Genomic DNA, 14,234 nt, shown 5'->3' with positions numbered 1-14,234 from the left:
TCTCGGGAGGCCGTGTGTGCCTGGCTCACTCCTTGGCCGCAGCCCATGGCTCAAGGTCCCCTTAGACTCAGGCACTTACGGGTGAGGTCTAAGGACTGGAGAGATTGGCTTTTTCTTTTAGCTGCCCCACAGCCCCTCCTCTAACCTGGGCACTTGGTTCCTGACTGTGATCAGTCCAGTGCTCTAGGGTGGGGGGGCGGGGATGGTTTAGTTTCCTTCAGGGGCGGGATGAGTCCTTTTCTGATGAGGTCTGGGCTAAAAAGGGACATTCCATTGGAGCAGTGCAGAGACAACGAGACTTCCTGTGAAATACCATTAATGGAGCTCCCACTCCCACCCCCCCATTACTGCAGCGGCCTAGCGGCTATTCCCAGTCGATAATTTCATGTCTGATATCGAGTGCGTTACAACAGTGGTGATCAATAGATTAATTTCAGCTGAGAAATGAATGGCTGACAATGGCCTTCGTGCGATAGCCCCAACAGAGAGCGTTGCGTTGAATGTGCCTTAACTGTTACTTTGGAGACACAATGAATGTAGATTTTATTCAAACGTAAGGAAATGACGAAGAGTGCACAAATCGTAAGCGTACACGGGATGGTTTGTCACAAACCGAACACCCTCAGGTAACCACACCTGGATCAAGAAGCAGAGCATGGAGAGTGACGTCACCAAGCTAGCAGGATAGGCGTTTTCTACCTTCTTCCCCCGCAAGGAACACAGATTTTGACGATCGCCCGCGGATGAGACCGTCTTTGCGGAAGTCCAGGAGTCCAGTGAAGTTTCGGTACGCTGTTGGAACAACAACAACAAAAATCGGGGATTGGATGCCCTGAAGAGGGGAGGAGAAATCGTTCTGCTTTATTTGAATTATTCCTCTCCCACGGCAACACAGCTCCGTGCCAAGACAGACTCCCTCAGCCTGCGATTTCTTCTACAGGAGGAGTGAGAGCATGCGAGTGAATGCTCAGCTTCCCCGGCTATGTGGGAGGCGGCCAAAGAAGCCCACTTTGTCTCCCCCCGTCCAGAGCGCTGAGGTGAGCTGCGTGCCTAAGGGGCATAGAGTAAGCTGGGCGAACGGCGGCCAGAGATCAGAAGGTATCAGAGGGACGCTGATTCTCTGACCACTTCCTAGAGTCTAGCAGGGAGCCCATCCCTGAGCCACTGGGGACATCTCCCCTGAAAATCCCCCCGGTAGGCTCACGGGCATGATGTCCAACACTCCATGTGCCTCACCCGCACCCCCCGACCCTATGGCTGGCTCCCTGTGTGCACCCCTGAGGGCAGCGAGTATGAGCCTATGCACATAGCTGGTGAGCACGCGCGGAAAGCCAGCCCGACTCTGCGGCACTGGGAGAAAACACACAAAGGTGAGCATTCAGCACCACCTTAGGGAAAGCAAACGGGAGTCTGTCCCTACACCGCCGGGCTTTGTAGGGTTGGGAGAAGGCGTGAAATCTTAAGAATCCCCCCACCCCTACTCCCAAGAGGGAATAAAGTATAGAGCAGGCATAGCCACAGAGAAGGTCTAAGAAAGCCTCAAAATCCCTAGTAAGGCTGAAAGAAGGTATTTCTTTCCTGAATCCAGTCAGCAAAGACTGGAGGAGATGACGGCTTCTTCAAATGTGAAGACAGTGATGCAAAAGACTTCAAGGAACATGACAGATGGAGGAAACATGATACCACCAAAGGTACACAGTAATTCTCTAGTAACGGATCCCGAAGACGTGGAGATCTGCAATTCACCTGGTAACAAATTAGAAATAATTGGCTTAGGGACGCCTGGGCAGCTCAGTCGGTTTAAGTGTCTGACTTCGGCTCAGGTCACGATCTCACCGCTCGGGAGTTTGAGCCCGGCGTCAGGCTCTGCGCTGACAGCTCAGAGCCTGCCTCAGATCCTCTGTCTCCTTCTCTCTCTGCCCCTCCCCTGCTGTCTCTCTCTCCCTCTCTCAAAAATAAATAAACATTAAAAAAAAAAGAAAGAATTGTTTTAAGGAAGCTTGGTGAGCTACACGAAAACACCAAAAGACAATTCAAGGAAGTCAGGGAAACAATATGTGAACAAAAAGAGATCCTGGGGGTGAAGAATACAGTGAACGAAATGAAAAATGCAGCAAAGAACATCAACAGAAGGCTTGATCATGCGGAAGAAAGAACCTACGGACTCAAAGATAGGTTATTTGAAATTATCCACTTAGAAGTGAGCAAAGAAAAAAAAACAACGGGCAAAAGTGACAAAAACCCATGTGAATTATGGGATACCATCTACAGCGAAACAATGTAGACATTCTCGGAGTCCCGGAAGGAGGAGAGAGGGAGAAAGGGACAGAAAGCTTATTTAAAGAAACAATGGCTGAGAATTTTCCAAAGCTGGGCAGAGATCTGGATATCCAAGTTCGTGAAGTCATAGGTCCCCAGACACATTTAACTCAGAGATCGTCTCCAAGACATATTAAAATAAAGCTGTCTAAAATCAAGGACAAAGGGAGAATTTTAAAAGCAGCAAGAGAAAAAAAAATCGCTCATACCAGGAACCCCCCCCCCCCCCCCTCCGAAGGCTGTCAGAGGATTTCTCAGCAGAGACTTCGCGAGCCAGCAGAGTTCGGGATGGTATACTCAAAATGCTCAAAGAAAGAAAGTACCAACCGAGACTACTTTACCCAACAAGTTGCTCTTCAGAAATGGAGGTGGAGTAAAGACTTTCCCTAACGAACAAAGTCGGGGGAGTCCATCACCGTGACACCTGCCTTACCAGAAATGCCGAAAGGAGCTCTTTAAGTTGAAATGAAAGAACGCTAATTAGTAACCTGAAAACATACAACACACCGGTAAAGGTAAGCTCAGAGTCAGACTCCGAGCACTCTCAGGCTGCAACACGGCGGTGTGTTGACTGCTGAACTACTACATCATGCTGTTGTGTGTTGTAATCTGGCCACTCCCGTCGCCAAATAGTATGCCATTGCACGAACACACCGCGATTTACTCATCCGTTCTGCTGTTCACTGGCATTGGGCTCATTTTCCCTGTGGGGCCGGTAAAATCACGCTGGGACGCATGTTCTTTGCGCCTGGGCATGTTGCATTGAGGGTCTAAGAGTAGAACTTCTGGCTCATAGGTTATGGTGACAGCTGTAGGAAAGACCCGTGACCCTACCACAGAGATTAGCCAAATGTTAACATTTTGTCGTATTTCCTTTGTTTCTTTTATTCATAGATTTACAAAATACCAATTTCCAAAGACAGTGAAAATCCCGTCTCTCTCTCCCTCCCTCCCAGCTTCCCTCCTCCCCTCCCCTCAGGGGCCACATGTCATCTTTTGCACGAACGTTTTAGACTTGTACTGCGGGGGCGCCTGGGGGGCTCAGCCAGTTGAGCGTCGGACTCTTGATGTCGGCTCAGGTCATGATCCCAGGGTGGTGAGATCGAGTCCCACGTCAGACCCTGCGTGGGGCATGGAACCTGCTGAAGATTCTCTCCGCCCCCCGCCACTCGATCTCTCTCCCAAAAGAAGTAAAATAAAAAAATAGACTCGTACTACATATGTATGTATTTACAAACCACATACACCATTGCTTTGATTGTTTTTAAATTTTACAAAGGTGGTGGCATCCTGTACGTATCCTTCGGAACTTACTTTTCTTCACCGAATATTATTTGTTTGCAATAAGAGGGTTATTCCATCGACTGAAGTAAATTGACACGTATCAACATGTACAAATACAGAAAACACAATGTGTGCCTTGTCACAGCTTTTGTTGGACTTCGACAGGCTAGGTGTGAGACAGTCCGAGTGAGTATAAATGCACCTGGATGTGTGTGAGCATGTGAGCGTATATGAATGTGTGGGGTGTGTGAGTGTATATGATCGTGTGAGTGTGTAACCTCTTGCACTTGGGTCCAGTCTGTTCCAGGCTGCCCTTTTTTAAAAAAAAGTTTTTTTAATGTTTATTTTTGAGAGGGAGACAGAGGGTGAGCAGGGGAGGAGAAGGCAGAGAGGGAGACACAGAATCGGAAGCAGGCTCCAGGCTCCGAGCTGTCAGCACAGAGCCCGACGCGGGGCTCGAACTCACGGACCGTGAGATCATGACCCGAGCCGAAGTCGGACGCTCGACCGACTGAGCCACCCAGGCGCCCCTAGGCTGCCCTTTTGAGGTCCCACTGCTTTTCTTGTGCTGCTTTCTCGCCCGATCCCTGCGACTTGGGCTCCTGGCTGTCTGCCTCGGTCAAGGCCTCGAGCAGGCTTATTTGTCAGGCCACCACGGTCAGTGTCAAGGCACAGGGACCAGAGTGCAGCCGGGCTCCTTGGGGCCGGGATGCACGCCTCCGCGGTGGCTTGCTTGGGCTTCGAGGCTGCACAGACGTGAGCGGCTGGCTGCTGTAGGCCTTCGCCCCCCGGCTCCTGGCTGCCACAGCTGTCGGCCGCAGAGCCTCCTGAAGCTGGGGACAGGGCGCACAGACCTGGCCGAAGGAATTAGCAATGGGTGGGCTGGCTTGACCAGGCGGTCCGTGTTGTGGGGTCCAAACATGGGGCGAGAGGAGGGTCTCGTGCCAAGGTGCTCCTCTCTTAACATTCCTTCGGCCAAGTCTGGGTGCCCTGTCCCCAGCTCCAGGAGGCTCTGCGGCCAACAGCTGTAACCTTCAGAAGGTCGCCCTCCCGATCGGTGGCCTCCCCCGAGGCATGGAGGGTTGAAAATTGCTAGAAGTTTTCTGTCCCCCTTCCCATCTTCATCCCCGGGCACCCATAGCCAGTGACCAGTGTGGCCTAAGAAACCCCGACTCCGTTCCCTGGAGGCAAGACAAACTCTGGGGTAGAAGTTGTGTCCCAGAGTCCCCAGGATGGGGCTGAGGGTGGGACCTGGGTTGGCACCCTTACCTGGCTTCCTCCAGTTTCCACCTGAGATTTTCTTCACGTTTTACTCTAAGCCTCGGTGTCCTCATCCGAAACGCAGGGACACTAAGTCACATCAGAGGACTTTGTGAGGATTGCACGAAGTTTGCATCAAAAGCACTTAGCGGGGGGGGGGGCGCCTGGGTGGCTCAGTCGGTGAAGCGTCCGACTTCAACTCAGGTCACGATCTCACGGTCTGTGAGTTCGAGCCCCGCGTCGGGCTCTGGGCTGATGGCTCAGAGCCCGGAGCCTGCTTCGGATTCTGTGTCTCCCTCTCTCTCTTCCCCTCCCCTGCTCATGCTCTGTCTCTCTCTGTCTCAAAAATAAACATTAAAAAAAATTTTTTTTAATTAAAAAAAAAAGCACTTAGCGGGCACACAGTAATCATTTAAATGGTAGCTCCCGGGGGGTAATGAGACTTAAGAATATAACGTCTGGGGGGCACGCCTGACGCTCAGGAGATGGTCGATGTCGGTTAGTTTCTTCTGCGAAGAGCAGTGGGCATGGTGGGACTGACCCGGATGTAACCATACAGACGGCGTAGACAATAAAAAGACCGATGCTACAGGACCGCAGTGTGGTGGTCACCTCCCGGTAACTCACTTCTGGGGGTAATTTTTCTTTCTTTTTATTTGCCCGTGAACCCCCAGTAACAGTTTGAATTAAAAAATATCCAGACCCTGGGGACTTACGATACGTTTGAGTGTAATCCTTGGAGAAAATGTCCTGGCTACGTACACGGCCCGGATTATTATTATTTATTATTATTTCCATTCCAAGAAACGGCAAGCGTTCTTCCGCACTTTTCTTAGTGATTTGTGGCTTCTGTGACTCCGGCCCATGCAATAGGGAGAGGAGAGTGATGCCTTTGTGCTGGTAGAGATGCCCCGGGTTCGTGCTAAGGGAGGGGAAGCCGTGTCTCCTCCGCATTTATTACTGCAGCGCTTCCCTCCCTGGGGCCTCTTCCTTTTCCAAACCGAATAATTCAGACCCCGCTGTTTACCTCTGCAGAGGGCTCAAGGTTACACCCACAGTAAAATGGAGAAAAGCAACCCAGAAGCTGGGGTTGAGTCCCGCTGAGTCCCGCCCGGACTTGGGGGTTGCCTGCCAGGTATTTGCAGCCCTGGGAATTAGCTTCAAGGCTTGGGAACGCCAGACCTCTCTTCTGCCGAGTGATTTATGGACCCAAGAGAGCCCTGTCCTCCTTTCCCATGACTCCTTGTCTGCAGTCCCCTTCCACCCCGGCCAGACTGAGTCCCCAGGCCGCGGGCAGACGAGTGGGGAAATTGACGTGGGCGGTGGGGAGGAGGAGAAGTGACGCGTTGAGGACGACCGTGCCCCTCTTCTCCCCCTCCCTCCTCCTCTTCTGGCCCACCAGACACTAGCCCCTCTTTTATGTTCAGCCCTGACGGTGGAAAACACTCCCCAGACCATCTGTTGTGTTTTGGGTCCCACCAAAAGCAGAGCCCGGACATGGACTTGAGTGCACATAGCGCATTTGAAAGGGGATTGCGAGAAGGACCTGTCGGGGAGTGAGGCGTCAGGGCAGGGATGGGAGGGTGTGTCGGCAAGTCAGTTACCACCCATGTGGGCAAGTGGGGCTCAGTCCCACGGGGCCCTCTGGGACCTGCTGTAGGATGTATCCCAGCCAACGGTCCAGGAGTTGGGCTGTCAATCATTGGGTGACAGCTGCTCCGGGGGAGAGGGTCACTAGATTTCTAGGAATTCCAGCCTGCTGCGGTCATGGGTACGGCAGGCTCCGGTAGCCAGAAAGCGCTCAGGCAGATACGCGGTGCTGGAGATCGGGAGTCAAGGCCATGTGCCCGGATATGTGAAGTGTGCTGAGTGGGTGCTGCACCATCCAACTCAGAATGATCTTTCTTGCCTCTGTTCTCCCAGTCCAGATTACCTTACTATTATGATTTTTTTAAACTTTACTTTTCCCCAAAGAGTTCACTGAGGAATGCCGGCTCTGAGCCATGTCCCCCGAGCAAAGCCCGGCCCTGCTTCTCTCATAGGCTTCGTGGCGCTATCTTTCGGTAACAGAAACTGGTTTTGCTTGCCCGGAGTTTCTCAGACGGAATGACCGACGAGCACTGATTCGGCTGGAATACGTGGGGACGTACTGAAGCTCCGTGGAACCAGTGTTCCACGGAACGCCCCAGAAAGCACGGATTTAGCGGTATACGTATAATCAGAAAAGATGGGACAGCTTCCTGCAAATGTGCCAGGGGGGCAAACATCACAGGAAGCTAAATTTCAGCTCAAAGTCAGAGACGCATTTTTTTTCTTACAATCAGAACTGAAAAAACCCGGCCACCTGCCTTAGGCTCTAAGCTCCCTGTGTGCGGGTCTATTGCAGCGGGAGGCTGAACCTGTTGGGAACAGGGAAGGGGGCTTCTTGCCTTGGGTGGGAGTTGGGCCCCTCCTGTCTCTCAGTTTTTTTCTGCTTGCTTGAAGGCATTGATTCCCAGGTAGACCAGGAGCTACTTGAAATACGAGCTGTGTTTTACATTTCTCCATATCTCTCTTAGTTTCTGGGCTGATTCTGGGCATATAGGGGGCCACCAATAAAAATCAGTGAACGGATGGGGGCGCCTGGGTGGCTCAGTCGGTTGAGCATCTGACACTTGATCTGGGCTCAGGTCATGATCTCACGGTTTGTGGGTCGGAGCCCCGCGTCAGGCTCTCTCTCTCTCTCTCTCTTTCTCTCTCTAAAAATAAATAAATATGCTTAAAAAACCATTGGATGGATGGACGGATGGATGAATGAATGAATGAATGAATGAATGGCTTTGGGGGTCCCACTGGCACAGCCGTACTTGGGCAGGCCTGCCGTGAGATGTTTGGAACATGAACGCCACACCAACAGACAATGCCTGCATAGATTGAATGTGAGGTCTGACCCTGAACATCAGAGATCTGAGAGACATTTGCTAATAAGAGCTAGGACTTTCAGAACATTATCATGCTCCAGCCACTGTTCTCTCATTTAGTCCTCCTCACTGCATTTCTGTGAGGCATTATGACCATTTTCTCGATGGAAAGACCAAAGCTTAGAGAGGTCACCAGGCTCAACAGTGATGCCACTTGGATTTGGGCATAGGAGGAAGTGGAAAAGACAGCACAGCACACTCAGGACAGGAAGAGCTCACAAGATGGGGGAGGAGGAGGGGGGGGAAGAGGAGGGGAGGAGAGGAGAAGTTCAGGCGCAAGAGGCAGGCAGCATGGCCATCTGGTCAGCATTTCAGGTGCACGGAGGTGTCCGGGCCATCTGCCTTTGCCCAGCCGCTTTCCCCGCAAGCGCCTTAGAAGTGGGCGGGGCTTCAGCCCTGCGTGACCCGAAGGCTGCACACTGAACAAGTCTCTGATTTCACAGAGATAATTGCTGTCCTGGTCAGGGTCTGCAAACACCCGTTAGGAGGTCGCTTGTCCCCACGTCCCCTCTCTAGTCCAGAAGGCTCTCTGTCTCCCTCAGCACCCCTGGAAACCTTGACTCTAAATTCAAGATGAAGAGGGAAATCTCGTCCCCGCATTTGAGATACACGTAACGTCAGTGCCTCCCTGCCCACCACCCCCCCCCCATCGTCACAAAATAAAAACATGCTGATGCTCAGATCTTGCTACATTGTGAATGACCTCGGCAGTAGATTGCATCATTGCTTCCAATTTCTCACTCCTCCCTCTATCCACGCCCGTTGCCATTCCTCCCATTAAAGAGGGGTGGGTCTATTTCCCATCCCATTGATGCTTTCTTTGGCCATTACAATGTAGACACAAGTGATGACCCGTGCCAGTTCCGAGCCGAAGCCGCAAGCGGGGTCGTATGTTTGCACTTGTCCTGTTGCATTTCTGTCATGATCGTGAGAGAACCTGCCCCAGGAGCCAGCCGGTCTCAGCAGCATGAGGACACCTGTGGTCTTGACCTGACCTTATAGCTTGGGGTCCGGTCCAGCCCAGACCAGACAACCTGCAGACATGTGGCTGAAGCAGAGCCACTCCAGGTGGCCCTCCGACCTGCGAGTATGAGAATAAATGCTTGTTGTATACGTTGGGGTGGCTTGTTACCCAGCAGTAGCTGACCGGTACAACCCGTATCTCCTGCAAGCCACTTCCCACTTCCACTGCTTTCAGGCTGTGTTTGTGACACACACCCTAAAGAATCGTCTGTAAAATGGGTGCGTTTCCCATGGCATCATTTGGAGCCTCAGATGAGGAAAAGTGTTTCAAGTGCTTCATGCGGTTCCTGGCTGGTGGCAAGGATTCACTAAGCCAGCTAACTGCTGTTATTTTTATGCTCTGTCACAGCAAAAACACCGAGTGATACTTTAAAGAGATATGACTCATCCTCTTTCTCAAATTTCCACCCGAACGTGGCTAGCTTTCACTATTCTGCCTTTGCTAGGGAGAGCTCCCCAAATCATTTCGTTTCGGCAAGAGAAAACAACGCCGTGAGCCACAACCCCTGAATGATGGCCCCGGTTCTTCCAGCAGCTTGCTGAGTGGCCTTGAGCGAGCCTACCTCTGTCTCTGGGCTTCGGTCCTCTCCTCGGAGAAAGGTCGGGATTGCCTTAGAAAACTTTCGGTCCAGTGATTTCACTTTACGGAAGAGGAAGCAACACTCCAGGGCAGCTCAATGGATCATGCAAAGGCATGCTTGTGCTCAGCAACTGTGTGTTGAGCACATGGGTGTGAGGGGCCCCGGGCGTGGTACCGAGGCTCTCGGGGGACAGGATGTCCTCCAAAACCTGCCAGGCCTGCTGCTGTTGCCGATAGAGACAGTAAACATGCTTGTGGCCCAGATGGGTCCCTGCGTTGATGCTGAGACCTAATCCGGTCTTAGGAGTGGTCAGCAAATAACAACGACAGGCTAACTAATCTCCCCTGTGGGCCAGGTACCTTGCTGAGTGCTTTCCACGCATTAACCGAAACGGCCGCGTGAGGTAGGTACCGTTAACATCGCCATCCCGGTTTACTGGGGAGGAAACCGAGGCACAGAGAGGTGAGGTAACTTGTCTAAGGGCACGCCGCTGGCGAGCAGCAAAGTCAGAATTTGAACTCAGGTAATCTGGCTTCAGAGTCTGTACTTTTGTCCACCGTGTTGTACTGACTGACTCCCTGGGGGGTGGGGGGATGACGTCCGAGCTGTGACCTGAAGAATGAGTGGGGACTGTCCAGGAGGGAAAAGCTGGCCAAAGGAAGGGCAGCTGCAAAGTGGTAAAATCCCAGGGGTGAGCACGAATGTGGTAAGTCTGCGGAACTGCAGGCTGGAAAGTGTGTGCGTGTGTGTGCGTGCGTGTGTGTGCGTGCACGTATCTCTTGTGTGCTTGTGCACGTGTCTGTGTATGTGCCTGCCCATGTCTGTCTGTGTGTCTGTCCATGTGCACGTGCGTATCTGCGTGCGTCTGTCTGTATGTGCATGTGTGTCTGTATATGTCTACGGGTACGCCCGTGTGTGTGTGTGTATGCGTGTTCGTGCGTGTCGATGTGCATGCATGTGTGTGCACGTTTGTAGATGTGCGTCTCTGCGTGTGTGTGTCTGTGTCTGTCCACGCACGTCTGAGTGTTTTATAATTGTATATCTGTGCGTCTCTGTGTCTCGCATCAGCGTGCGTGTGTGTATGTGTGTGAGTGGTGCGGGTGGATGGGGGGAGGTGACCGGACCTACGCAGAGGACAGACCATAATGGGGTCTGGAAGACTTTACCCTTAGGACGAAGGGAGGTTGTTCAATGAACTCAGAGGGGCAGGCTGACATTTTAGAAAAGCGATGTGCTCACCCATAACTATTTATTGAGTACCTACTATGTGTCAAATGTGGCTCCAGATTCTGGGGACGATGCGGTGAATAAGAACATGTCCTTAGGGAGCTCCTTAGGGAGCTTACGTTCTAGTGAGGCGAGAGAGACGATATACTCATAAACAGGTATGTATTATAATACCAGGGCAAGCACTCTAAAAAAATAAAGCATTTGAAGGCGAGACATGATGGAGGCAGCTTTTTGAGCAGAGGTCTGAAGAAGTGAGAGTAAGCCCAAGACTGTTGAGGTGAGAGCATTCCAGGTAGAGGGGACAGCGAGTGCAAAGGCCCTGAGGTAGGTGCAGGCTTGACCTGTTCAAGGAACAGCAAAGAAGCCAGGTGGCTGCTGTGAAATGAGGGAAGGGAGAGGCTGGGAACAGCTGGGGCTAGTTCCCATGGGGCTTTGCAGCCACGGTGAGAACTTTGTGGACTGTGGCCCTCAAATAATGGGGAACCAATGGAGAATTCTAATTCTGTGGCTGCTGTGGAACACGTGTGGAAGGAGACTCCAGGTTGTCACCCTTCTAAGTCAGTGCTCCCTCCACGCTGCCACCTCAGGAGCCAAAACCAAGGCTGACTGATGTCACCCGCAATTCATACCACAAAGAAAACAAATCTGCGTTTTCCTGTCCCCGGTGACGAATCACTTGTTTCAAGCCCTTTTACTACAGGCTTATGGTGGCAAAAGCCCACCACAGGCTCCTGGACAGAAAGAACGACTACTACATGCCAAGGGTGCGGTGGCATTTCTGGAACACGGCGAGCGCTCTGTACGCACGTATTATTATCTCATTTAATTCATTCGCAAACCCTTTGAGGTGGGTGCCAACCATATTTTACACATAAAGGAGCACGAGGCTTTGAGAGCCTCCATAATTAGCCCAAAGTCACACAGGTAGTTAGTGCGGAAACGCAATTTCAAAAGGAGTTAGTGATGTTGCTTACCAGCGCGTGATAGAGGAACCGTTAGCTGCTGCCTCCAGTTGCTGGAAGAAGCCTGTGGGAGCAGGTTTTACATGGGCGTCCCCTTAGCCGGGTGCACGTGGGGAGGGGTAGTGGGTGAGGCTGCCCAACGTGAGTGTCACCGTCAGTGTCACCGTTACGGCGCCATCTGTCCGCAGGGCTGGGCTGGACCCTGGGCGAGGCGTTGCCGCTTTGAGAGTGTTTCCAGCGTGAATGGGTCACGCAGATGGGAGCAGCCAAAGGGGAGATGGGAAACATCTGAGTGAGCCCTAGAGGGGCCCCGCCTGCAGATGTAAGCAACTGAATAAATAGCAGGTTCTGGAGACACCTGCTCCCCGCCCCCCCCCCCCCCCCGCTTTGCTTCTGTGGATGGGGAGGGGCCTCTGGACTCGCCAAGTTGGCTACGGGGCGTTTTGGACCCGGTGGGAGAAGGGAGACTGCCCTCCCCCCGCCTCCGGACAGTGTGGTCCTGAAGTTATCGTCAGCGCTGAACAAGAGACCAAGTGGGACTGCAAGAGTGGCTGGGAAATAGTGATGTGACCCCAGCTGGTTCCACGGTCACCCGACAGACTGCTGTCCCCAGCTCTTTGGAAGAATGTCCCTGTTAGAAATACCAGGTGCATGCCCTGCAGACCTGCAAGTCAGGAGCTGGTATTAGGAAAGGCGAGCGGCGACCACGATCCCGACGCAGAGGATGCCTTCTTGTGGTTGTCCTGGTAGGGACGGAGCAACGTCAAACAAGACCAAATAAAACCCAACTCAACCCTGGGAATTTGGGAAGCTTGGTGTTTCATTTTATTTCTTTTTAAATTAAATTAAAATTTTACATAAAAATTGTCTATATATTTTGAAAAGTTTCTGACATGTTTGTTTATTTTTGAGAGAGAGCAGGGAAGGGACACGGAGAGGGAGACACAGGATCCGAAGCAGGCTCCAGGCTCCGAGCTGCCAGCACAGAGCCCGACGCGGGGCTCGAACTCACGGACCGCGAGATCGTGACCTGAGCCGAAGTCGGACGCTTAACTGGCTGAGCCACCCAGGCACCCCCCAAATTGTCTATATTTAAAGCGTACAACATGATGTTCTGTTTACTACAGCAAAGCTAATTCACCTACCCGTGTCTGCACCATCATTTGTTTTGTGATGAGAGCCCCCGAAATCTACTCTTCTAGCGCATTTCTGGTACACGACACGGTATTTTTAACTATAATCCCCAAGCTGTGCATTGGATCTCGAGGCTTATTCGTCCGATATGAGTGTAACTTTGCAAACTGGGGCCAACATCCCTCCATTCTCCCATCTCCCCACCCCTGGTAACCACTGTTCTACTCTCTGCGTCTATGAACTCAACTTTCTGAGATTCCACATAAAAGTGAGATCATGCAGTGTTTGTCTTTCTGCGTCTGGCTTATTTCACCTAGCATCCTGTCGTCCAGGTTCATCCGTGTTGTTGTAAATGGCAGGATCTTGGAAGCTTGGTGTTTTAGTCCCTGCGATTGTGTAACAGATCACCCCCTCCACACACAAGCTAGTGGATTAAAACAGTAATGATTTCTTACGCTTGCAGACTCCGTGGATCAGCAGTTTGGACGGGGCACGTGGGGACAGCCTGTCTCCGCTCCGTGGTGTCTGGGGCCTCAGCTGGAAGCCCCGAAGTCTGGAGGCTGGGGCCATCTGAAGGCTTGTGCACGCACATGTCTGGCGGCTGATGCTGGCTGTTGGCTGGGGGACCTCAGCTCTCCTCCCCCGTGCCTCTCTGTGTGAACTCTCTTCCTGTGCTGATTTGGGCTTCCTCGCAGTGCGGTGGCTGGGTGCCCAGAGTGGGCTTCCGAGAAGGAGAGAAGCAGGCGGAAGCTGGATCTTTTTTATGACCTGGCCCAGGGAGTCACGTGGCATCTTCTCCTCTAGAATCTCTTGGCTGGAACAGTCCCCAGCCCCACTCAGATTCAAGAGGAAGGAATGTAGACCCCACCTTTGGGTGGAAAGATCTTTGGAAAATCGATGTTCCACGCTGTGGGTCTCCCGCGCCCCCCCTGGAGGGCTCTGAAGAGACGGGCGATATAAGCATCCCCCACCTCTGCTCAGCTGTGAGGGCAGTGATAGGAGGAGAGCCAGGAAGCTGGCAGTGGCCAAGTTAGGTGACATTTCCCAGTGACCTTTGCTGGTGAGAGTAGGGGAATGTCCCGACTTCCAACAGCCTTGAAGAGGAATCCGAATGTAATCTTCACACAGGCAGCTTGGCCAGCTGGGAATGCTTGGCCCTCAGGGCTGGCTGAGGCTTCGTGTGGGAGCCAGCGGAGGACCCTACCAGGGCAGGGGGACCAAGGACAGCCCAGGAGCCCCTGAACGATGACCAGGCTCCTTGAGACCCTCTTGCTCACGTGGGTACCAGCTGGTCCCCTCACCTGGGATGATACCAGCCTTCCTCCTGCCCCGACATCAGAATCGTACCTATTCTCCGTCCCCCCTCCTCTGCCAAGGATTTGAGTGGAAAAGTAATTTATGTGGGGGTGACCCCAGAAAGCACTGCTAGGGGCTGGGGACACGAGGCAAGGCAAGACAGCATGTGTTACAAAATCCTTTAG

The 14,234-nt window shown here is 52.4% G+C and overlaps 1 long non-coding RNA gene across 1 annotated transcript; it reads right to left on the bottom strand.

Annotated features, from left to right (window-relative positions):
- Nucleotides 1-526: 526 nt before the first annotated feature.
- Nucleotides 527-9,996, bottom strand: LOC109496479. The gene is made up of 2 exons (XR_002152509.3): nt 9,410-9,996; nt 527-792 (listed from the first exon to the last, which is right to left on the bottom strand). It is a non-coding gene; the product is annotated as an uncharacterized LOC109496479 (long non-coding RNA).
- Nucleotides 9,997-14,234: the final 4,238 nt, after the last annotated feature.

Source organism: Felis catus, chromosome X (assembly GCF_018350175.1).
Source record: "Felis catus isolate Fca126 chromosome X, F.catus_Fca126_mat1.0, whole genome shotgun sequence".
NCBI lineage: Eukaryota > Metazoa > Chordata > Mammalia > Carnivora > Felidae > Felis > Felis catus.
Note: the sequence above shows the minus strand (reverse complement) of the source record. Positions and strands in the feature narration are given on the sequence as shown.